This window comes from Macrotis lagotis, chromosome 1 (genome assembly GCF_037893015.1).
Source record: "Macrotis lagotis isolate mMagLag1 chromosome 1, bilby.v1.9.chrom.fasta, whole genome shotgun sequence".
NCBI classification, from domain to species: domain Eukaryota; kingdom Metazoa; phylum Chordata; class Mammalia; order Peramelemorphia; family Peramelidae; genus Macrotis; species Macrotis lagotis.
Window position 1 is genome coordinate 207,505,272 of NC_133658.1, and position 27,339 is coordinate 207,532,610.

General features: G+C 35.8%; 1 protein-coding gene and 1 pseudogene across 5 annotated transcripts in view; one reads left to right on the forward strand and one right to left on the reverse strand.

The window, feature by feature from the left end:
* Positions 1-27,339, reverse strand: part of EIPR1 (EARP complex and GARP complex interacting protein 1) — a 216,551-nt gene that overhangs the window by 146,428 nt on the left and 42,784 nt on the right. The gene's annotated exons all lie outside the window — the stretch shown is intronic.
* Positions 21,606-24,882, forward strand: LOC141504523 (small ribosomal subunit protein uS7-like; annotated as a pseudogene).

A 27,339-nucleotide genomic window follows, 5' to 3' on the forward strand; every position in this document is an offset into this window, starting at 1 on the left:
TTTTCTCACTAGGATTTTCTTACACTGAGGAAATTTTGGGCATATAGACACAAATTAAACCAGTAATAATCTTTCCACAGAACTGTTCATAGGGCATATTCTGCAGATAAAATGAGTGTTTTATAAACCTTAAATAAAGTGTTTTATAAATCTTAGAAATCTTGAAGTACTACATAAATGTCAGCAATTATTATTAAGGTCTATTAGTAGGATAAGAATAGGAAAACCTTTTCCCTTTCTAATCTGTAGGATCTATGCCCTGCTGTGTTTGGGGAATTATCTTGCCTTACAACACTCTTTCCCAACGATTTTTATATCAGAGATGCGAAAAAAGGAACACTAATAGCGTTCCAAAAAGGAAAAATGAGGTACAAAATGGTAACATGCAGCCTTAGGAATGTGTGTAAAATTGTTGATCTTAAACTGATAAAGGAAGTTAGCATTTGGGGTCTGACTGTATATGAATAAATCTCTATATCTAGCTGGTGGAGCCACCACCTTCTCCCTATAGGTTACCTTCCTATTTCACTGCATGAGCTCACTCTCCACAAAGACAAAGTCAGAGTTTGCCCTCTGGAATGCTGTGCCCTCAAATCACTTACTCTTATCTCTACTGAGAATCAACTGTCTGAGAAGGAAGCTTGGTCTAAACACAAAGGGCTTTTAAAATGCATTCTGGAGAGTTGCCTATGACCATGAAAATTAGGTAATTCAGAGCATATACACAAGTTGTATTTCATCTAGGCCTAGTGCTTGGTCAGCTTTTCTGAGTTCTAATTTCCTGAGTACTCTGTTCTGGCATGATCTACAGCTTTTCTGACATTTCACCTTCTTCTACTAAAAAATTTATCCTAGTCCTAATATGTGATGCTCTCTTACAAATACCAAGGCAAGAGATTGATTCAGGCTGCTGGTAATATGATCTGTCACTCCTTCCTCCTTTCATTGAATTCAGGAAAATCCACTGGCTATTTATGTCTTAATTGAATTTTTCTTTTTAATTTAAAATGTTTGTTAACCCTTTGACAGGGATCTAGTGACAGGGATTGTAAGAACCCCAAAACTTTTCATGAATTTTAGCAAAATATTTGAAGAAAGGGTGTATCTTATTTTATCTTATCAATAACCCTCTTTTTTCTTTCTTTCAAAAGATATTTTTGCATAGTTTTATGCCTATGAATTCAATCCTCCAAAATGGCACTGAATCACAATAATATGAACAAGCCTAGCAGAATAGAGGATGAACTAGATAGTCTTAACTGTGACAGAACCTCAATCCAGAACCCATGATCTTTCTTCACATCTCTACCATTTTTATGATAGATCATCCTATAAAAGTAATTCCAGATTGACTCAGTTAAGGAAATCAGTCTTCAAATAGGAAATGAGAGGGCATAAAATGATGAAAAAGGATTCAAATACTTTGTTGGAACCTAATCAGGAGGAAGAGCTAAATGGAAATAGCTCAAACCTGCTAATGAACTGAACGAGACCTATAAAGATACCTATCAAAAATCTTACTGTATGGGATATAAGATAGAGGGTAAAAAGATCTTTGGAAACCAAATCTTATTAATTCTTGTTCCTATCCCATGAAAAAAGAGCATACTAAAGGTCACCGTTCTATATCCCCTGGAAAAGTAACTAGCACTGGGAAAGGTTGAGGGGCAAAGAAAAAAAATCAAACCCCCCAAATCATAGATAAACACAGTAAATAACAGGAGGAATTGGCACAGGGGTTTTACAGTCTTACTGGAAAAATTAAATTTAAATTGGGTTTTATCTGAGTACTCCCATATGAATTAAAAACTGTTGAAAGGATCATAAACAAAGAACAATGATAAATTGCAAAATATTAAATTGTGGGGAAGTGTCCAGTGAAGTGCTCCAGGGATCTAGTCTTATTTAACATATTCATTAGTGATCTGGAAGGAGTAGTAAATAGTACATTAATTAAATTGCCAAATCCTATTAACTTAGAGGATCTGCAAAAAAGACATAAAGGACAAATAATGAGAGAAATGAGCTCTAAATAGATTACTTAAGAATGTGGAGAAAAACTAGATTTAATCTCAAAAAATTTAAACTCACTAAAATTTTAATGGTTATTTTGAATGACTTTCTAACTTCTGTGATGACTAGTGAAGTAAAATGATGGCTTTGAATCCTTTTGTGATTTGAATGAACAATTTTTTTTTGTAAAAATATGTTAATTCTGCTGAAAAACTGGCTCACCAGCCTTCCTCAGAATTATCTTTGTCAGGAAAAACACAACCAAAACATCACTACATTAACCATCATCATCATCATCATCATCATCATCATAATGATACAGAATTCAGAGTATTAAAAAGTTAACTGTAATTTTTGCACTACTTAAAAGTGCAGACAATCAATTATGAAGGGCAGTCTGTCATGAGATCTAAATTCTGTTTCTTGTCCCATTGATAACTTTTCTGTGCAGCTTTTCACTCAGTTTTTCTGTCGGTCAACTGATTTTCCCTACTTCTTTGAAAGATTATAGTGATAAAAATGAAAGTATTTTGAGATCTTTCAAAAAAATTTTGCAGGTTTTATATTTTGTTGTAATTACAAATATTTTTGAATAATGGGAAGCAGCATGGTACAGTAAAAAAGAATTCTAAATGTAAAATCAGGAGGCAAAGATCTGATTCCTCACTGTGCTATTTGCTATATGAGTAGTATAGTCATTTCCTATTCAAGGGCTTTAATTTCCTCAACTATAAAATGAGAAGGCTGAATTCATCAACCTTCAAATTCTCTACAAGTCTAAATATATGGTCCTACTTCAATATATGCTTCATAGGGGAAAATCATTGATAAAATCAGGAAAGTTAGAGCTGGAAAGACATTTGGAATTTCACAATAAAACACTGAAGTTTAGAAACTTGTATTAGCAGATCCAGGATTTAAACTCACATTGCTTAGTGACAAATGAAATGCTTTTGAAGACCATACCACACAACACATGGTTTCATCCAATCCCAACTATATTTCTTTTCGCTTTCCTTGCATATTTCTTTTCTTTTTACTCTCTTCCTTCAAAACAACACTTCTGATTTCTTTGCTCCTTGGAATATAAGCCCACATTTATATTACTTCTGATTCAATTTATCAAAAATGTGTTCAGTGCCTACTAAGTGCAAGTTATTTAAGCTTGGTATGAGTTTACAAATACAAAACCGTAACAGTTCTAGTCCTTTGAGAAGAAACTTAAGGGTCTAACATTATGCTTTCTGGAAGGGAAAAAAAAGTCTTTTTGATTGCATTTCAAAAAGCAGGATAATTGGATAATCATTTGTACATGAGATAATAGTTTTATTATTTTTATGTGTTGTTTTTACTATGAAGAAATAATTACTAAAGTTAAACTAGTTAATCCAAAAAAGGGATAGAAGCAACCACAAAAGATAATTCTGAATACATTAAATCGAAAAGCTTTTGTAGAAATAAAATCAATGGAAAATAGGCAAAGAGGGCAAGAAATGTAGAAGGGTGGAATATTCAAGATAGGTAAGAAATGAACAAAAATATAGGAGATCAAGAACGATTCCCCAATAGAAAAGGAAAAAAAAAATATATATATATATATATATATATATATATATATGGAGAGGATGGTGCTTGAACAAAATTAAAGATTCTGGAAAGGAAGTGCTTCCCAGGAATGCAGGGTAGGAACAGAAACAAAAATTTGAGTACTATGTCTAAACAAAAAAGATAAAATCAGTTTGGCTAAACCATTGTATGAAAGAAGGATAATAAAGTATAACAAGTTCTCTAAAATTTATTGAATAGGGGAGTGACATAGTAAGACCTACCACTAAAGACAATCATTTTAGCACCTGTTTGGAAGATGATGGGGATTGATGATGTTTGTTCTTAGTTCTCAAAAAAGACTATGACATCAGGGAGGTGATGCCATAACAAGTAAGTGAACTGAATTTTAAAGAAGGGTGCTGTGCTAAGTCACCAGCCTCACTTTCTCCTCCAGAGTCATCTGGGTCCAGTGACCAGATATGAATCAGGAAGGACTGGAGATGGGCCTGGATGTGGGGCAATGAGGGTTAAGTGACTTGTTCAAGGTCACACAATAAATGTCTGAGGCTGGACTTGAATTCAGGTCCTTCTGACTCCAAGGCCAGCACTCTACCCATTGCATCAACCCAATGTGGAGATCACTGAAATATTCTGAACAAGAGGTGATAAAGAGAATAGATGTGAATAAGAGATATTATGTATATAGAATAGTAGAACTTGGCAGAGGGTATATATGTAGGGAGAGAGAAAGGTTGACCAGGAACCTTGTACCTTACATCTCCTGCTTTGCACACCTGAGCAAGGACAACAAGAGACCTGATGAAGTATCTTCTATCTGTCCCAATGGACTTACTGTCTTATTAATTCATTACCCCAGTAGCATTACATAGCAGCTCTTCCAAACCTTTATATCCCTCCTCAAGTCTCCTGTATCTCCTCCTCCCCCACTCTCTCTCAGCAATCCTTTCCTCATATTAAAAATACATATAAATTGAGTTCATTTTCCATAAGCTCCCTCTTTTGCAGGATACCATGCTTTTCTGGTTTTGACTATCTTTTGAAAGTTCCTCTTCAGTCTCCTTTACTGGATCTGCCTCTAAATTATGCCCTCGAGTTGTAGGCAGCCTTGTCTTGGGTCTTCTTCTCCCTCTTTATTACTTTACTTGGGGAAATCTCATCTCCTAGAGATTAAAATACTATCGCTTATGCAGATAATTCTCAAATCTATCATTCACCAACACTTTTCTGATCTCCAATCTCATTTCTAGAAACTGTTTTTCAGCCATCTCACTAGATATTCAGTATTTATCTTAAACTAAATAAGTCCAAAACAGAACTCATTATCTTTCCCAAAAACTTTCAGGCAGCCTATTACTATATAAAACAACAACCCAATTAGGTATCACCTTTAATTCCCATGATCTCTCATCCTACCCTCTCCACATTCAAAGTATTGCCAAGAATATAAAGACTAAAAGACTGCCTTCTGTGTGGGGCTGGGGAGAGGGAAGCAATTGTTGCCAAGACCTGTTGATTTCACCTTTGCAATAGAGCTCAAATATGCCCCCTTCTTTCCTTTTGATCTGCCACCACTATGGTTCAGACTACTGCAAAAACTTCCTAGGGAATCTACTTGCCTCAAGACTCCCCACTCCAATCCATTCTCATTTAGCCACTAAACTGAATTTCCCAAAGCACAAGACCAGCCATGACATGTCCCCCCACCCCACCCCCCCCTACTCCAGTGACTTCCTATTCCCAGGATAAAACACAAAATGCTCTGCTTGGCTTTACAAGCCCTTCACTTTACAACTTGTTTCCCTTTCACATACTCTTTAGTTCAGTAACACAGGTCTCAGGCTAATCCATAAACAAAGATACTTCTTCTCTGGACTCTGGCCATTTTTTTCTAGCTTATATCTCATGCCTGGAATGCTTGCCCTCCTCAACTCTGCCTCCTGATTTCCCTGGCTTCCTTGTTAAGTTCCCATCTTTTACAAGAAACCTTTCCCAAATCCTTTTAATTCTAATGCCTTCTTTCTGTTAATTATATCCCTTTTATACTGTATATACATTATTCATATACGTTTGTTTGTATTTGTCTCCCTTAGACTGTGAACATTTTGAGGGCAGTAATTGTTTTTTTCCTATTTTTTGTATCCCAAGCATTTATTATAATTCCTGGCACACAGTAAGTGCTTAACAGATATTTCTTATTAGATCACTGTGCTAAATTCTAGGAAAAGAAAGAAAAATGAGTTCTTGCCTTCCAGAAGCTTATAGTGTTATTACAATACAATCACTGTAGGGATTAGAATACAAATCAATTAAGAAGGAATCAAAGGATTCCCTTTATCACTCTGTGGTGAGAAATCAGTTGAAATTAAGATTATAAAAATAATAAGAGCTAATGTTTATCTAGAATTTTAAAGCTTACAAAGTATCTTAGCTGATCTTTACAGCAATTCAGTGAGACAAGTACCATCACTATCCTAGCTTTATAAAGATTTGGAAATGTAAAGTCCTCAAGTGCACAGGGCTAGTACAAATCTAAGCCAAGATTCGAATTCAGGGTTTGATGCCAGATAAGTGCAATAGAGACAACAGGAAACCAAAATTGCTACAACTAAAGGGCAAAAGTACAGGATGACATCTAGGCCTCTGAGATACTATCCCATGCAGAAGGTAATTGCCCTCATTCCCATGTGGAAAAACTCCATTTACAAATGTCCATGAGGCAGTTCATGGCATCCATAGCCATACCAAGGCTCGTACTATCAGGAAGCCTTGAGCTATATGTGCTATCTTTATTAGAGCCCATTAGAGTTCCCAGGGTCAGCACCAGTCAGCAGCTAAATTTGTGGCACAATATTCTAATTTCTTCCCCAAAAACTATCTAGGTTATCCTACACCAAAGAGTAAAAACGCTTCTAACAGCTGAAAATTTTTAAGGATAACTGCAATCCACTAGATATTTCTTTCAGATTTTAATTTTCATATAGCTAGAGTCAACATGGATCCTATTATTAGGAGTATCCAGACTCAGAATATAGGAATTTCTTTAAAGCAGAAGACCCCAAAACACCTGATATAGCCTTGATTATCATGTCCAGAATTCTTGAAATGTATGCAGGAGTCTTGCAATTCTTCCTTAGCTCATCTCTCTAATCTGTAACTTAGGTGCCATGTGTGCCTTTCTTTCCCCTCTGCTAACAGTTTTTGGAACTTGAATCTATGTGTTCCTTCTCTGTGTATGTCCCTTAACCAGACAGTTTTTATCAAAGTTATTTGTTACCCTGTCCCCCAATCTATTTTATGCTAGGTAGGTTATTGGGGAAGTTCATGGTAAAAGTGGAAATTGCAAAGCCTCCATTTTTATACACAGTTGAATAGGGACTATACCCATGGTTTGGAGTGTAAAGTAGAAAGGACAGACAGGAACTAAGGTGCTTCACTGAAACCAGGTCCTGTTGAAAACTGTGCTGCATTCAATGGATTGTCCTGCCTTTTTCTTACACATATCAAGATTAACAAGTGGTTAAATAGAACTGTTCTGATACTGATACTAATTTCATGCTTTCCCCAATAATTCACTGCATTGGTTTAACATTATAAACTGGTTATTTAATAATACAACAGGCTGCAAAAAAATGTTTTTTAAATTGTGATTTGGAAAATCTAGAGTAGTCCAGAATAGCTGCAGGATAGACAGGGTTCTGCCTCACTTAAAAGTATAAATAGCCTCAGGCTGGTGCTTTCTTCCCTGGATTCTCCAGATCCCATTAAGTAACTCAGAGGGGGAGAGGAAGGGCTGGTCCTCTCTAGAACTCAACTAGAAGAGCTTAGGCAGGATCCTTAGCTTCCTTTTCCAATTTTGTGTTTGTCCTTTTCCATTCTTAGCTGAATGGGTAATTTACCTTAAGACAGCAATGTGCAGGCTTAGCAGGAAAGGCAATCTTGAAAATCTAGAAAATCATGGTTCTTGGGTTCACCAAGTATAGCTAAATGATACAACATCAACAAGAAGATTGGCCTCAGTCTGGCTGATTTTACCAGCAGATCTGTAATTGTTTTATGGATAGTGCAGAGCAGGGGGAAAAGTAAAATGTCTAATTATCAATACTACAAACTGCTTTATGTTTTGACAAGGCTTAAATGTTCTCTTACCAACAGGCTATATATTACTGAATTCTGTTTCAAAAGAACATTTGTGAGTGTTCCATATTTAGAATTATCTTTGCATATAGGGAATACCTTTCTAATACCTGATTCATATTGCAGGGTTAATGCTTTTAACTTTTCCTTTTGAGGAAAGTCTAGATATGAGCCTAAACCTAAGCTATAAGTAAATTTTTCCCCAAGGTATTAGGGTGTGAGGGATAAATAAGCAATAGAATATGAAAAGGGGGAAGCTAGTTCTTTCCTTTGAAGACAGGAAATGCCTGGGTTCAGAGAAGTGATTCTTTAGAAAGAGTGGGTGAGGTAGTTCAGGCCCTATGGCCCAGCAGCAGTTTACTAATGTAAGACTATTAAAGTAACCATGGTGATGTTTTCTAAGAATTTTATTTTATTAAAAGGTGTTTTTTAAATTATCCATGTTCTCCTTCTGCACAGTTCCACAAAGCAAAATAATCAAAGTCGACTATCCTTTATTATCAAAAATATAATCTGCTTTTAGATGCTTCAGAATTTCAATGAGAATACTGTTTTGTTTTTTATTTTCAAATCATTATACTCAGCTATAATGCCAAAATAATATTACTAAATTTTATATCCCAAAGAGAACTTAGAAATAATCATTCATACACCCCTCAGGTCTTGCTTGGTTAACTAACTTCACAAGGTCACATAGGCTCCAGGGCTACAGCATTGCTTGTCAAAAACTCCCTAATGTATTCAGTCTCATTAGGCAGTGAGTTACTCTTTGTTGAGTTGACTTACATTTAATTGACTTCTGAGAAGTAGGACGTCTTGAAAAAATTTTACCTATGGACTAATCTTACCAGGCCTTACCCCCAAACCTCAAAGACTTTTACTTATTTTTAAAATTCAAGCACTGAATTCTTGAAGAAAATTCATTCCCTGATAGTCACAGCACCCTGTTAAGAATAGGGAACAATTTGTATCTCCATTTTACAGGTAATAAAACAAATGAGGTAGAAGTTGAACTTCAGAAGGTTACATTTTCTTCACTCATAGTTATCTCCATGAATTTCAGCCTTTCTCATACCTTCTTCCTAGATTATTGTCACAGTTTCCTAATTGATTTCCCTACAATCTCCCACCATTCCAGTACATTTTATATCCTGTTGACAAAATAATTTTCGTTAAGCTCAGTTTTGACCATGTACCTCCCCCCTACTCCCCTACTTAAGTGAACCTATAGATTTTTGGGATCAAATACAAATTCTGTTTAACTTTGAAGGTCCATCACAACCTGATCCAATCTATCTTTCGAGTCTCTCTAGGTAGTATTCCTTCTCCCACCACACTGGCATTTTTGCTGTTCTTCAGACATGTCACTCCAACTTTCAACTCTGTATCTTTGCATTGGCCTTCCATCCTCAACATACTCCCTTCTTAGCTCTAACTTACAAAGCTCCTCTCTTCTTTCAGACATAGGGTCTGTCACCATCTTCTGTATGAAGCATTCCCTGATCCATGCCAATGAACAATCCAAACTCCTAAATTTCCTTGTATTAAATTACTTTCCATTTATTCACTCAATATTTATGAAGTGTACACAAACACAAACACACACACACACACACACACATACACACAAACACACAACACACACACAGTATCCTGCTTTAGTATGTAAGCTTCTCTCAGAACCAGAAGAACATTGTACACTCTACTCGCTCCATCAGTAAAAATCAGGGATAATTTTAGGGGATCTGTGATATAGAATACCATCTGTATCTAGAGAAGGAACTGTGGAGTTCAAATGTTATTATCTTCAATTTTTAAAAAGTTGTCTTATGTATTACATAATTTTGCTATCTCTAATGTTTTCTTTCTTCCTTTTGAATCTGAGTCTTCTCCCACAACACATTCAATTTTGTTCTATGCATATCATGGATCAAATGTAAAGACTATATTAGATTGTCTTCTGTTGGGGGGAGGGAGGAAAAAAATTGTAAAATTCAAATGCAAAAAAAAAATTGATTAGTAGAAACTACCATTATATATAATTTGAAAACAAAATATTTACATAATTTTTTTTTAAAAAAAGAGTTTCTCAGGGATAGAGCTCTGGTCCTAGAGTCAGGAGGTCTCCTGAGTTCTGAGTTCAAATATGGCCTTGGACACTTAACAGCTCTGTGACCTTGGGCAAGTCACCTAACTCCATTGTCTTGCAAAAACCAAAAAGAAAAAAAAAAGAATGGTTTCTTTTGAGTAGGGATTGTTTCATTGTTTGTATTTGTATCCCCAGCTTCTAATAGAGAGTCTGGCACATAAAAGTAATTTTAAAATGCCTACTGATTGACTGACTAATACTAAATTTGCTGCAAGACCTTTTACAGAAGTTGCTAAGACTCCATTTTGAACTAGTCACAAGATGAATTTCTTTCTCTTTAATTAATTTGATTAATTTGTATACCTCTACTGATTGCATTATTCTCCACAGTTTCATCACAGGAATATCTAAGTTGCTCTTGGGTCACAATAATTTAGTGGACTTAATTTGAGATGAAAGAATTTAGGTGTGAGCCTTCTCCAATTCCATCACTTTACAAAAGAGAAAACTGGGACTAAAATAAATAACTGATCTAACCCAAAACTAAATCTTCATCTCCTGGCTTCCAATTCAGTGGTCTTTCTACTATACAACTGCATTTAGTAATATTCTTTGTTCTTCCAACCATAGATTTAGAGTTGAAAGGGTCATTAGAGGTTCATTAGCAATGAATCCTTCATTTTACAGATGAGCAACTGAGGCCCAAAGAGGTTAAATGATTTGCCTATCCTCACTTAGCTTGCAAGTAACAAAACTGAGATACAAACCTAAAGTCTCTACCTCCCAAAGCAGCATGCTTTTTACTGCATCAAGCTTGAAATGTGTTATTCATAAAAATTAGGTTTTTAACAGCATACTGAAAGATTGCTACTTCACTGGGAGAAGAGAAAGGGGAAATAATTAGTCTAGCTCCCATGTACCCCAACAAAAATACAAAATTCATGATCAAGAAATTCAATAAGAAATTATATTGATTTCACTGATGCCAGAACTACACAAAAAGTTATACAGAAGTCCATGTACAATAAGAAAAGAAGCCCACAAGAAAAACCAGCATAGACCAGTATGGCTATCAGTACAAGATCAAAGACAGACTAAAGACACCTGGAGCTTTCAAGGATTTGTATCTAGAAGCTAAGGATTCCCAGTGTGAAGGTAGATGAGAACCCAAAGCATCAGTTATATAAGCAATCAGTAGCAGTAGTAACTGGTTCAGGCATGGCCAAAATATTCCAGATTCATAGGCTCCAAGATCTGAAGCACTCTGTCCTGAGATGCCACAAAAGGACCAGAAAGTCCAAACTCTAAACATCAAAGAACCAGGGATTGCTAAAACATACTAGTGTGCTTAATGGAAACATCCTAGGAAGTAAAGGTTAGCACAGGAACTCAAATGATGCTGGTAAATCAAGTGAGACCAATCACCTCAACCCAAAGTGCAGCTGACTAGTCAAGACACAGATACTCAATTTAGGAACCAAAACTGAAGAGAAGAGTAATGAGAACACATAAACCACTACAAAGAATTATTAGTGATCCTGTAGCCCCTAGCTTGAGTTCGAATATTGCCTGTGATGAATCACAATTCAGACCCAGGAGTGCAAGTGTGGAAAAAATAGAGATTTATTAAAGGAAGTTAAAACAGAAAAGAAAATGATATAAAAGTTAAGAAGAGTTTAAGAAAAAGCCACATGGATTGCTAATTAATCTTGGCAGGTCAGCTGGCAGGATCAGCTGAAGTTTGGAAAGGAAGAGAGAGAGAGAGAGAGAGAGAGAGAGAGAGAAAGGGCAAGCAGTCATGAGGTTTAGGTTAACCAGGCCACATGGTAAAGCCCATGGAGCTCCATGTGGTTTAAGGAAGGGCCAGAGTTAGGCCCATCCTCCTGGATGGGAGGCTGGAAGAAGCAAGGGAAACTCAAAGGGGTAGTGCTTCCTGTTAAATACCCCTCCATTAGGGGCAGCTAGGTGGCACAGTGAATAGAGCACTGGCCTTGGAGTCAGGAGTACCTGGGTTCAAATCCTACCTCAGACACTTAATCACCTAGCCGTGTGGCCTTGGGCAAGCCACTTAACCCCATTGCCTTGAAAAAAAAATCTAAATACCCCTCCATTGTAGGATGGACAGAGGGTGGTGCTTTGGGTGTAGTCATTCACCTTGGAATCAGGTAGCTTCCAATGGCAATCTACATGCTGGTCCTTCCTGTCTCAAGGTACTTCATGTCCAATTTTAACACATCATTTCCTGCCTGCCAGTGTCCAAAGGGAAATGGAGGATAAGGTACAAACAACAGGGTCAAGGGGAGACAGGATACAATCAATAGTATCCAAGGGAGGTAGAATCCCAAGAGGCAGAATCTCCACCCATTTAACAGATTTTGCTTCTGCTACATTCACAATTCTTCACATCAATCCAGTAATTTTCTAATCCTCAACAGCTGTAAGCAAATATTCAAAGAAAAAAATGAATTATACACCGGGATTACAGGAGTATCTAACAGAATAAAGAGTTAAAAAATAGAATAATAAAAGTTCTCAAGGAAGGAATTAGAAAAAGAACAAAGAGTTTGGAAGAAAAATGAATAAACTTAACCCAAGAAACATTTCCTGAAAAGAGTACACAAAATAGAAATCAATTACTCTGTAAAATAGCAAGGAAGAAGGGTGGGGAGCAGGAGGCAGGAGGAAAAAAAGTAAAATATCTATTATTTTAAAAACAATTGACCTGGAAAACATATCAAGGAGAAATAATTTAAGAATCATTGGACTCCTTGAAAACCATGATAAAAGTTAAGATTTGTATGTATATATGTAAATATGCACATAACATTTCCACATATGACCATACAAATAGGATCTATTGCAAAGCTAAGAATAATCCTACAAAAAAAAAAAGGCCTCTTTACTGGAAAAGAGGATTCTCAAATAGTCCTGATGAAAAGTCCCAAGCTGATTAGAAACTCTGAAATTCAAACAAATCAAGAGCAATCTAGAAAAAGAAATGTTTTTGAGCAACTGGAAGAGGATACATAGATAGATAGATAGATAGATAGATAGATAGATAGATAGATAGATAGATAGATAGACAGATAGATAGATGATAGATAAAATGTAAACATTGTACCTTAATGTCTTTGAAGGACATTGCAGAAGCTAATTAAGACAAAAGAGAGGTTCTGAGAATGGGTTGTTTCTATTCTGGGCATTTTAAGAGGGAAAAGAAAAGGAAAGGTAAAAGGAAAATAGCAGTATAGAAAGTAGGAAAACTGGAATGGAAATTACTACTTATAAGTAAAATTTATAAGAGTACAGAAACACAGAGGAAGTGAGGGAAACATCCATCAGAGGAGTTCACTATTCTCTGAACTGGAAAAAGGAAGGTTGAACTTCTGTACATCCACAGTTTACAAAGCTATCAAATCTAGCAGGAAAACAGTTCAGAAAAAGTGAGGATTAAGAAAAAGGGTAAAAACAAGAAGGGAGTAGTGGAAAGTAAAACTAACTTTGGAAGGTGAATCCTGGAACAAGGATAAAAAGAGGAAAAGAAAAAGCAAAGAATGAGACTCTAAGAGGTCCATTAGTTGGCTGAACAAACTATGGTATGTGGTATGTAAGGGAAGAAATAATAAAAGTGACAATTCCAGAGAATCACAAGGAGATGATACAGAGTGAATTAAGTAGATCCAAGAAAACGGTTTATACAATAACCACAGCATTTTAGAAAATAACAATTTTGTAATATTTAGGAATCCTAATCTCCAGAGGACCTGTTATGAATCATACTGCCTAACTCTTATCATCTCAGATAGATAAATGATAAATTCAAGATACAGAATGACCACTAGGTGGATTTGTTTTGCTTAAATATGTTTATATCACAAATTTCCTTTTTTTGTCTTTTTTTTAACTGGGGAATACCCAATAGTATTGATTTAAAAAAAAAAGAGGACCATTGAAATTTTTTTTTAATGAATAGAAGAGAACAAAAGGAAGTACATATAAGTAGGTCAACTTTGCAAATAATATGTAGAATTTATTATTACTTTTGCAAAGTAATCTGTATTTAACAGATTCGTGATTTCCCATACAATCTTCTTTTTATGTCCCACTTTGTAAATGGAAATGAATGGGGGCAGCTAGGTGGCGCAGTGGATAAAGCACTGGCCCTGGAGTCAGGAGTACCTGGGTTCAAATCTGGTCTCAGACACTTAATAATTACCTAGCTGTGTGGCCTTGGGCAAGCCACTTAACCCCATTTGCCTTGCAAAAACTTAAAAAAAAATGGAAATGAATGGTCCTGAGTTTATTTTGGAGGGGAGGGGGTGTTTGTTAACTTTAGAATAAAACTGGTTTTAAAAGGATACAACTTTTTTTGTTTATCTAACTTCTACTTAACCAAAGTAGGGGTAACCTATTTACTGTCATATTTTTTATTGGCTTAATACAAGTTACCACTGACATTATATCAAGTACATTAACTGATGTTATCAAAATATAAAAACAGTAAATCCACATAAGGTTCATTTTCTTATAAGAGTTCAAAAATTTCAAGACAAGTTCAGACGTGCCACAGTTACTTTTATATTTTAAAAAATACTTGACCACTTAGAACTATATAAATCATCCCTGTTTAACAAGATCTCATTTACAATTATAGAAAATACAGATGTAGAAGTCAGAAAACTCTCAAGTTAAGAGTTTTAATCCAGAAACACAATACTTGATCATATCAAAGAGTTTATAGAGACAAGTATTACATTTCCTGCAATGGCATCAAGTCATGTTTTATGATATTCCCAACCTCAAAAGACTTCAGATTATCCAACAATATCATAGATTCCCTTAGCAACTCATTACTGAGCTGGCATTCGTGAAGCTCCCTAAATCCATCCTGAATCCATTTATCCCACATTATTGATTGCCTATTGAACATTTCAAACTGGATGTCCCAGAAACAATATCTCAAACTCATAATGCCCCAAACTGAACTCATTATCCCTCTAAACCCTCTACAAAACTTCTCTATTTCTGTCAAAACTATGACCAACCTTTCAGTCTCTGAGTACATAACTTTAGCATTTTACTCATTCCATATAGGTAATCTGTTGCTAAACTGTCCTGCTTGTACTTTCACAATATCACTCATATCTAAGCTGAATCAAGAAAACAATATATACAATGACTACAATCATAAAGAGCAATAAAACAAAATTGGACACTTGAAATTTAAGAACCAAGCTTAACCTTGAAGAAAAGTTGAGACAATAACCCTCATTTATTCATTACAGAAGCAGGGAATTTATTTCAGTTAGTTTTGCTGAACCACTTCTTTTTCTCTCTTAAAAAAAAATTGTTACTAGATAGACCTTGTTGGCTAGGGTTTGGGGTAGGAATATATTGAGAAAGGAATACAATATAATAACAAGAGACAAATAAAAATAACATCATTTTTTAAAAATCTATTCTAATGGAATGTGCAGTGCATGAGGGAAGAATAGAATTTAAGTGAATTTGAAGTTACAAACAAAAGAAGTCAATTTTTAAAAATTCAACTAGAGAAAAAAATTACTGGAAAAAAATAATAGTATCAGCACCAATTCACAGTTCCAAAAACTAGACTGCAAATAAGTCAATATGATAGTTTATTCTTCATGTCAGATGATAAGGTCATTGCTACTAATAAGCTACTAATTATAAATATATATATAAATAAATGTAAAGTATATGCTATTTGTATAGCTGTAGCTATTGAAGATAGAGTACACCATAGTTTATACTATGGTAGAATAGAAAAAGTAATAGACTTTAAGATAGAAAATGTGGATTCAAATCCTGGTTCTACCATTTAAAAGATCTAAAAAATTTCTATAAGTCTCAGTTTTTTCATCTACAAGATTAAATAATAACTTTTGAACTACTCAGTTGCCTTCCCTTTCATTCTCACTCTCACTAATCTCCAATCTCTCCCTAACAAGAGATTGTTTTCCTGCTGTCTACAAACATGCCTATGTCTGCCCACATTCTCAAAAAAAAAAAATCCTCACTTGACTCTGATGACCACTGCTTGCCATTTCCTGTATTTCTCTTTCCTTTCTTGAATAAATTCCTTCAAAAGGTCTTCGCCTCCACTTTCTTTCCCCCTCTCTTCTGCCTCTCTGGAACCTACCTTCTTTCTGATCCCATCATTCAATAGAAACTCCTCTCTCCAATGTTACCAATGAACTCTTAATTGTGAAGTTTATTGGTCTCTTGTTCTTATCCTTCTTCATTTCTCTGCAACCTCTGGCTCTGTCCATCATGCTCTTCCATTTGATACTTTCTTCTCTCTAGGTTTTCATGACACTGATTCTCCTCCAATCTGTCTGACTGCTTGTTAGTCTCCTTTGCTTGATCTTCTGTCAGGCTCATGACTGCTGGCCATGAGTATTCCCAAAGTCTCGTTGCTGAACCCTTTTCTCTTATGCCTCAATGTGGTGAACTCTTGGCAAATTCATCCCATGGATTTAATTATCACTCTATGCAAATAATTCTCAGATATATTTATCTAGCATTAATCTCTCTCCTGAGTTCCAGTTTCCTACCTCCAACTGCCTACTAGGTGCCTCAAATTTGTTATCCCATTAACATCTTAAAATTCAGTATGTATAAAACTGAACTCAATATCTTTCCCCAAAAACCTTTCTCTCTTGCTAAATTCCCTATTATTGTTGGAGGGCACCATCAACCTCCAAGTCACCCAGGTTCACAACTTACATGTGATCTTCAGCTCCTCACTATCTGACCCCACTCACCTTATCATATTTAATCTTTTGCCAAGCCTTGTTGATTCTACCTTCATAATATCTCCCATACACACACACACACCCTTCACTCCACTGACATAGCCACTACCATGATCACTGACATAAGCACTACCATGATCCAAGCACTTATCACCTCATGCCTGAATTATTTTTTTTTTAGGATTTTGCAAGGCAAATAGGGTTAAGTGGATTGCCACAAGTCACACAGCTAGGTAATTATTAAGTGTCTGAGGCCGGATTTGAACTCAGGTACTCCTGACTCCAGGGCCGGCGCTCTATCCACTGCACCACCTGGCCACTCCTCATGCCTGAAATATTGCAAAAGCCTAATGGTTAATTTCACTGCCTCAATTCCCATTCTAGTCCATCTTCCACTCAGTTTTTAAACTGATGTGACTAAAACAAAGCTCTAGCTATACCACTCTCCTATTTGATAAAATCTAATGGCAACTTATTACCAAAGGATTAATAAAATATTCTATTTAACTTTTAGGAGTGGCTAAGTGGCCCAGTGGATAGAGCACCTGCCCTGGAGTCAGGAGTACCTGGGTTCAAAACCAACCTCAGACACTTAATAATTACTTAGCTGTGTGGCCTTGGGCAAGCCACTTAATCCCATTGCCTTGAAAAAAAAAATCAGTCTAACTTTTAAAGCCCTTGCTTTCCAGTCTTGTAACTTATTCCCCTCAATGTACTCTCTGATCAAGTGACAATGGCTTCCTTGCTCTTCCTTACATAAGATACTCCATTTCTCAACTCCATTCTTTTACATTGGCTATCCACTCTACCTGGAATGTTCTTCCTCTTCATTTTCATTTACCTGGTTTCATTCAAGAATAGGTGGCGCAGTGGATAGAGTGCCGGCCCTGGAGTCAGGACTAACTGAGTTCAAATCCGGCCTCAGACACTTGATAATTACCTAGCTGTGCGGCCTTGGGACAAGCCACTTAACCCATTTGCCTTGCAAAAACCTTAAAAAAAAATACTTTCCCAGCTCTACTCAATAATAGTTCCTTCTAGAGTTACCAAAAGAAAGAGAAAGTGAGAAAGAGAGAGAGAGAGAAAGAGAGAAAGAAAGAGAAAAACAAGGAGAGAGAAGCATTTGTGTAGATAATAAATTTTTATATATATATATATATATATATATATATATATATATATATATATATATATATATATATGTTGAACATGTTTATCCCTTCAAAGTCTGAACTCATTGAGTATAAGAACTATTTCTGCTTTTCAGTTTATTTCCAGTCTCTAGCACAGTGCCTGGCAGGGCAGTAGGCATTTCATAAATGCTTACTGACTTAGCAACTTATTGTAAGGAAATGTGAGGATGCTTTTTGTTTGTTTGTTTTTATTTCTTTGTCTTTTAATCTATTCAGTATTTGATTTTCCCATTACATGCAAAAACAATTTTTAACATTCATTTTTAAAACTTAGAGTTCCAAATTCACTGTCTTCCCTCCTTCCCCAAATTGATAAAGCAAGAATTTCAATTTGATATAGTCTATATGTGTAGCCATGCAAAAAATTTTCATGATAGTCATGTTGTAAAAGAAAACAGACACCCCTCCCCCACAAAAAAAATCAAGAAAAATAAAGTTAAAAAACTATACTTCATTCTGTATCCAAACACCATCAGTTCTTTCTCTGGGAATGGATGCTATTTTTCATCATAAGTCCTTCAGAGTTGTCTTGGATCACTATATAGCTTAGAATGGCTAAGTCATTCTCAGCTGACTATCCTGCAATACTGCTGCCACTCTGTACCCAATTAAATAGGAGAATACTTTGGATGAGAAGCATGGTTTAAGTAGGAGCTGGATTAGATAACTCCTGAGATTTTTTTGAATACTGCAACTCCATGATTCTACAGAATACATTTTAAACCATATATTCATTTTAGTTATTGTTATCAGTTTTAGTGGAATTGTATTTACACTATCTCTTTGAAGATAGGCAAATCATCAATGTTATGCCACTGACTACTTAGAAATCTCCCATATTTTAAGAAGAATGGCCAAATAAAACAATGTTCTCCTCTAGGTTCTTTCATACAGGGAACAAGCCATATGGTCAAAACAGAAAAAAAATTCAAGGCTCAAAGGTTCACTTACAACTTAAGGAAAGAAAAGTTTCATAATACTCTTCTTAGTAAATTAGAGTATAAGCCTATGGAGAGACACCGTAGAATCAAAAAGAAAGGAAACATATTTCTGACTGATATTAGTGCACTCAATTAAAAAGAAAATTGAGGGGAAGAAAAGGAAGAAAACTGCTGATCACTCTACTGCCTCAGTCTCCTCTCTATAACAAGGATATTATACCTGTTTTTCCACTAAAGTTTACAAAACAGAAAATTTGGAATAATAAATAAAAGCACTGGAAGTCTCTCAGAAAAATAGAGTGCATATATGAAATGACAATATCACCTCATAACAAATATTATAAAGAAGTTTAACTCACATAAATCAATTGCCACAGCAAGGAGACCTAAAGTCTAAAAACCTCTTTACTCAGCAAATATCTGATCTGCTTGCTAAATGAAATGCTCTGGTAGCCAAGGGCAGCACTGGTTTAGAATATAAACTCATTTGTAAAATCAAAAGGCACTGCAAATGGACAATGAGCAGTGCTGCTCAGAGTTGAATAGACTGTGAGCAGAAGGGAATACCCTTGGGAAATTACAAAGTTCTTTTAATGACAAGTTTTTTCCTGAAACAAAGACCCACCTTCTTAACACCAATATTCTTCCAACAATGTTGTATGAATGTCAATCATAGAGGACTAGTCTACAGAGAACTGAAATTAAGGATACCTAAAAGAGGGAGAGGCTTCTCTCAGAGGAGAGGAACATGATAGATATGAGCAGGGGGCAACACATTAAAACAAATAATTACAAAGGAATTGGCAAAAAGAATGAAAGAAGATGGATGGGTCATGAAATGAAGACATACCCCACCTGCACTATGTTAATCTTATAGGAAAACATGGACAGGAGATGCATAGAACAAAAAGGCATGAATGGGCTCTTAATCAGTATCTTTGGAGAAAATACCTATCACAAAGTCACTAGAGTACTGCAAAAAGAATATTCCATTTATATAGCTTTTAAATTCTTCAAAAAGTATCAGACTACTGTCTCATGAAATCTTCATAATAATCCAGTGTGAATTAGAAATAAGGGAAGTGAGGAAGTCAAACTGCAAGATGGCAGGAAAACAAAGACTAGAATTCAAATCTTCATAAGTCTTGGACTCTTGGACTCTTTTCTTTATATTTACAAAGATTAATGAATTCTTTCCAATAAAGTAGGTATAATACAGGTCCCCTGGTTATCATTTCCCTGTTTCCTTTTCATTCACTCTCCAGTCTGCTTCACTTACACACCACATACCAGTCACCTCTTACACAATTCTCCCCCCAATCTTCAGCATCCTTAATCTGTGCTATCTTCTCCCATTAGAATTTTGGTTATTGTTCTTTCTGCTTGAAGAGGACCAAAATAACACCACTGCATCAAGATCAAGGAACAGGGTAACCAACTATGGCTGATCATAACAATATGGTCTCAGAAGGCTATACAGCACAGTTCAGGCACAAATAATCCATACAAATATTTGGTGTGGAAATGTCTCTAAATTTAAACACCTCACATTTTCTTTAGGCTACTAAAATTCTTCTTTGCTCATTGAGCACAGCACCTTCTTTGACATGACCGCACCATTACGGGTGGTACTTGGTCAGTGTCTCCCTTGTCTCATAAGTGCATTCACAGTTCTTAACAGAAATTGTGACAGTGTCCTTTTTTATTGCTTCTTCTGACCTTCATGCATATACTTGCCTTTGTGTGAGCTCTCTGTGAGCTAGTCTTTTAGGCAAACTTACATTTGGCATTCAAACAATGTGGCCAGTGCATCAGAGCTGCACTCTATGCAGTATGGTTTGATAGTTTGGCAGTTTAATTTGGGAAAAGACCTCAATGTCCGGTACTTTATCCTTCCAAGTGATCTTCAGAATCTTCCTAATTCAAATGGAAGCAATTCAGTTTCCTGGCAGATAGCTGGCATACAGTTCAAGTTTCACTGGCACACATCAATGAAACAAGCACAACAGTTCTGAAGACTTTGAGATTAGTAGGCAGCCTAATACTTCTCTCCCACACTTTCCTTTGGAGCCTCCCAAGCACTGAGCTAGGTGTGGCAATGCACAAATCAACCTGATCATCTATGTCAGGGGTGGGGAATCTTTATTTTCTGCCAAGGGTCATTTGGATATTTATAACATTATTTGCAGGTCATACAAAATTATCAATGTAGGAATTAGCCTGCTATATTTGATCAAATATTTAATTCATTCACTCCTAAGAAGCTCCAAGATTTATTGAATTCACACACTGCCATGGCAATGCCAGACCAAATGATCTTGCAACCAGCACTAGAAGTTCCTTGCCCCTAATCTAGATGTACAGCCCTGGAAAGTATATTGCAAGTTAAACAAAATTATATATTCATTCAAAATTTCTCCATTTGCTATTTACAGTAGTTTCACTGATGGACAGTATGGTACACTTTGACAGAGAACTTCACTTTTCTTGGTGTTGTTGGGCCAAAATTAGGGCTCAATCCATACCCTGTTGTGTCTTAGGCCCAAAGGCACCATTGAATACACAATCATCTGTGAACAAAAAGTCATGTACCAACTCTCCTTCTATTTTAGTCTTGGCTTGTAGCTTTTACAAGTTACCATCAGTGCAACAGCTGACTATGATGTAATTTTCACCCTTGCTGAAGGCATACAACATCACAGGACAAATCGTGCTAAAAAGCATGAGAGGAAGCACACAATCTTGCTTCACTCCATTGGTGACTGGGAAACGGTAACAGCTTCATCTATTATCCAAAACCTTAGAAAAAAGCATTCCACTATGAAGCTAGTGTGCAATGCTGATGAACTTCTTCAAGGAAACAAATTTTGCCATGAATAGTCCTTGTGGTGAACAGTAGACTTGTGACAGTGTGATTGCACCTTGCAGGAAAAATGACACATCACCATCATTAGCACAGATGCTGCCATTATGACAAACCCTGATGAGGTCAAAGAAAAATTTATGAAGACCTGGAGATCTTCATCATGAATGTGTCAAAAGAGGACTTGTAATTCTGGGTTACATTGATGTCAGAGTAGACACAAACTATCAGACATGATGTTCACTCCTTTTGGGAGGCATACAAGCTTGTTGACTAGATTAGAATTGATTGCAAAACTTCAGCCAGCTTTAAAGTATTCCTCCATCATCGTGGTTACTCCAGAAAAGTTGGTATCCAGCTCTGACTTCAGTAAGTTGGTCTTCATTTACCAGTCATGTTTCACACAGGGCTGCTATCTGTATTCTCTATCTTCTGAATTCCCCTCCAAGAAGAGTAATTCATCTTTCTGGTCTATTGGATTTCTAGTCACAATAAAAACTATTCATCTTCCACATCTATTGAATTTCTAGCTGTCCAAATGCATGAGCACATTCAAATGTACCATTGGTGAGTGGAATCATTGTTGCAAAAGTTTTTGTACATTTTTTGTGTTCTTTAAATAGGCTTCTCAGACACCAGGGAGCTGCTGAATCCCACTGCTTCAGTCCAATGACAATGACCCTATGTCCTGGGCCACCTGTGACTAGAGTTCCCTGAGAACTGTATCCACACCTATGATTCATCACCTTGATTGTAACTACAGGACTTCAAGGTTGATAAAAAATTGCAAAATGGTAAAGATGATGTATTTCGACTCACATAAATAAGATTTAAATGAGGTAGAGTTGGACAAAGTTATCGGCCTCATTCTTCTTCCTTAGAATTTAATGGAATAACAAAAATTAAGATAACTGGAGATGTTTCAGGACACAGTGGATGACCTTGGCATCTTCAATGTCTAATAAGCTCACTGGTCTCCACATAGTCTGTTTTCAACACCTTCATGGCCCATTGAAATAAATTGTTCCCATCCACCTAGTCTACTAAGAAGTTTTCATAGGCTTTGAGTACAATCACCTAAATCACCAAGAACTTTAAAGCCCCATCCTGCCCTCATTACTTTCAAGAATCTTATCAGAATATAAGCTCCTTCAGAGTAGAGTTTAATCTTGTTTTCTTATTTTCATATGTCCAAAGTTTAGCAAAGTGCCTGAGGGCACTTGTCTTTGTCTCTGTCTCTGTCTTTCCTCTTAGATTTGTACAAGCAAAATGAAGATCTCTCCATAAGTGGCCTAATTCTTAACTTTTTTCCAAGTCTTCCATAAAATCACATTTTGTTACAGATTCGATGTTTTTTTGCCCTATTATTTATTACAACAATCTGAACCCAATAAGCAACTGTTCTGAAGCCCATTTTCCCTTCTCCTATCTCCTTTTTCAATTTATTAGGTCCTGATTGTATATACAAGTCTTAAATATTGTATTTTAAAATTATACATTTAAGAAATTAGCTTAGCATGACTAATTTGGAAAAATAAATGACACGATTATGCATGTATAACCTATATACTTGCTATCCTAGGATGGGGTAAGGGAAGGATTAGTTGGAGAAACCTTTACAAAAATGAATGTTGAAAACTATCTCTATATTTAATTGAGAAAAAAATTACTTTTTAAAGACAGAAATTAGCTTAGGATGTGTATCTTCCCTATTTCCACACATAAGATAGCTTAAAAATTAAATAAATCTCTAAGAGGACAGTTAACAGGTTGGATTTGTGTGAATCAGCCTTATCCTTCCAACAACAAAGTTTCAGAGACCAAGAAAGAGCTTCTGTTTGATACTTCTCTTGACTCTCTTCTTGCTGCTCAGCTCAATGCTGGACACATGGAAAAGTAAAATAATGTATGTATTCAACTAAATGCCTTTCACACAAAGCTAGTTTTGATAGCATCTTGATAATTCTCCCTTAAAAAAAAGGAATCCCTATATCATAGTATAATATGCTGCTATGCACAGTCTAATATTCTTCTTTTAATAAATGTCAATAAATAAATATTTTCATTTTTTTAATTGATGACTCATTCCAGTTCAATTCTGTAAATATGGTTTTCATATAAGATTTTAGTGTCTATGAAAATATTTACAAAATTCTCTAAAAAGTGGATAAAAACATGATAAATTTACTATTTCCCATAAAGAATAAAGTTTTGAGCAGAGGCAACTAAAATGAAACACTGAAGGTAACACAATCAAAAGAATCTCAGAAGTGACTTCCATAATGTAGTAACAGACTATTGGTGCCCTCTGTTGACTTTATACCATTACAGTGAAATAGTATTTCAGTAAAAGATAGTCTGGCTCATTTGGATAAATAATATAATTGTAAAATAATTCTAAAACAATAAAATATTAAAACTAAGAACAGTCATAACCATAGTCATTAAATTTGTATTTAGCAAAAACATGTTAGAATTTTTTAGATCTACAATAAAACCATAAATTTAAAAACATAATAGAAACAAAAACTAGTTTAAGGAGGAATCAAAAGATCCTTTTATCTGTCTGGTGACTTAGAAAAGCATTGGGGAGACTCGCCAGTGCCCAAAGGACCAAAGACCATTGATCAACATGACTGGGGAGACAAGACACCAGTGGTGGTTGAGATCCCCGACATCAAAGTATTCAGAAAGTGGAGTACAGATGATGTCCAGATCAATGACATCCCCCTGCAGGATTACATCACTGGGAAGGAGAAATATGCCATGTATCTTTTCCACAGTGCAGGGCACTATGCCACCAAGCACATCTGCAAAGTGCAGTGCCCCATGGTAGAATGCCTCACCAACTCCATAATGATGCACAGCCACAACAATGGCAAGAAGCTCATGACTATGTGTGTGTCGGTCAAGCATGCCTTTGAGATCATCCACTTGCTCACAGGCAAGAGTCCACTGCAGGTTCTTGTGAATACCATCATCAACAGTGATCCCTCTGAGGACTACTGAGGCACTAGTCTGTGGACCAGGCCATCTGGCTCATTTGCACAGGGGTCCAAGTGGCAGCTTTCTGAAACATTAATACCATCACCAAGTATCTGATCAATGAGCTCATCAACACCACCAAAGGTTCTTCCAACTTCTATGCCATCAAGAAGGATGAGCTGGAGTGAGAGATCAAGTCTAATCACTGATCCTGGCAGCCTGTCACTATTAAATGACCCAGATGATAACAAGTTAACATGTCTGGAACATCATTTAAAATATTTAGATGTCCTGATGATGTACTAATCATCATCTAGTTTAAACCCAATCTGCAATGGAACAGAAAATAAACCCATAAGACCTAACGCATTTAAGACTAGTATGTACTGAAAGCAGGGTTATAAGTAAGGAAGAAAGAATAAGAGCCCTTTCTCTCCTGTTTTTGAAGGTAAGAAAAAATCCTAAATTATTTCAAATCATTCAAAAGTCTGCCTTTTTAGATTGAGTAAATATTGACCATATCATGCAATTGCAGTGTGTGGTTAGAATACATGAATCCTAGAATTGACTAAGCAAGCTTTAAAAGTGAACAAGTGTAAACAATCCTAGAAAGCAGACATATCAGGAGATCTCTGGGGAAGAATTAGCTTCTTCAATTGAACTGCCATTTTACATGGCAACAACTCTTTACCCTTCTTGTCAACTTCCTTATCACAAAACAAACAAACCCACCCACAGATTCACAAAAAGTACACAAGTTAGCTAAAAAGGTATACTATTCTGTTAGTTTATCATTACATAACAATCCTTGGAGTATGTCTCTAGGGATTGATACCTCAGTCACCACCTACCTACCTGTCCTATTCCATTCCTATCCACTACTCCCTCAAGAGATAGTCTCCTAGCCTGTGGATCATGTGGCATTACAGTAAGTCAAAAGTATCAAAATATGATGGCCTCTAACTAACTAAAGGGTTCAAAGAAAGGAAATAAAAACAAAGGGAGAAGGAAAAAAAGCAGAGATTCATCAAAATGGATAAGCAACAAGCTACTGTGGTCAATGTAATAATAGCATCAATGTATCTCAGTCCTTAACTCTAAATCTTACAGCCTATAACCTGCAAAGAAGAATTTTGAGAATTTACAAACCCCTGCTTTTAAAAAATTAAATAAATAAAAGTAACTATGCAAAAGATACATCTTCATACAAAAATCCTGCTTTCCTGCTTCTAGTCTACACATCATCAGAAAAAAAGCAACACAAACTGCAAATTGATAATGTGTTGGGCAAGGGATAATTACAATCTTTCCAAATAACTTTTAATAGAATGACAAATTAAGAGCTGAATTTTAACCTAATTTAGTGGTATTCCATTCCCACCATAGATACCAGAATTTTAATTCTTATTTTAATTTACTGAACTATGAGCTAAGGAATTATTTTAAGAATGAAGACACAAAATGAAGTTTCTTTTAAGGAGTTTTAAATCCTTTTTAAAAGCCCAGTCATATTAGAAGGTACTTCCCTACTTAATACAAAAAGTAAGATAATTTCGAAGAGTTTAATGAATATAGATAAGGAAGAGTATTAGACTTAGAACTAGGAAATATCCAAGGTTAAGTTCCACCTTTGACAGTTATTAACCACAAGTCCTTGGGCAAGTTGCTTAACCTCTGAAAGGCTCAGTTTCCTTATTTACAAAACTATCTCACAGTGTCACAAAGATCAAATAAGATAATTTATGAAAAAAAAGTTCAGAATGTCATATAAATGTTCTCATAATTGACTCTGGCTATTCAAAGACCATAAAACTGAGATAAAGATGCAGTCAAGTGCCTACAAGCATTCTTCCATATGGAAAAGAATCAGAGGATATGACAATTCTCCCCCCCATTCCCCACCCTGCAAAAATGGTGGGGGGAGGGGGAAAGAAATGTTAACCTGATTTTTCTCTTTTTGCATTTCCTCATGAGAGAATAATGTACTTTTAGAGGAAAGGTCCATCTTCCTATTCCAGAAGTACACATGACAGGCTCAGAAAGCATGTCATTTCTACTTGTAACCATGATGGTAGATGTTGGATTAATATCTTTTAAGGTCTCTTCCAAATCTAAGCTATTAAAAGAGAGAGTATGCCCTTAGCTTCCTGAATCTGACTAAATGTTGGAGAAAATACATTTTCATTCTTGGTTTAAAAGGAATCAGATTTATCTTCCAGATAAAGGATAAAAAAAATCAAAGAAAATTACTAGAAGATTAAGTAAGCTGTCTTCAAGAATTTATGGACAAGGGGTGGCTAGGTGGTGCAGTGGATAGAGCACCAACCCTGGAGTCAGGAGTCCCTGAGTTCAAATCCGGCCTCAGACACTTAATAATTGCCTAGCTGTGTGGCCTTGGGCAAGCCATTTAACCCCATTCACCTTGCAAAAACCTAAAAAAAAAAATTTATGGCCAAAGCTAATCAGAAGTATCAGAATTAGCAATATGTCTTAAGAAGGCTATGATACTAAGTTTAAAGACTCAAAGTATATTGAAGGGAAAATTCTACTTAATTCTGGAGAAGAACTGAACTGAATTAAATTGAAGCAATTAAAAATTACAAACTAATTATTAGAGAAATTAAAATAAAATAACTTTGATGTTGTACATTACATACAAAGATGACAGACAAGATAAATGTTGGAGGGGCTGAGGGAAAATAGGTACATTAATGCACTACTTGTCAGAGCTATTAATAGGTTCAGCTATTCTGAAAAGCTATTTGGAACTATA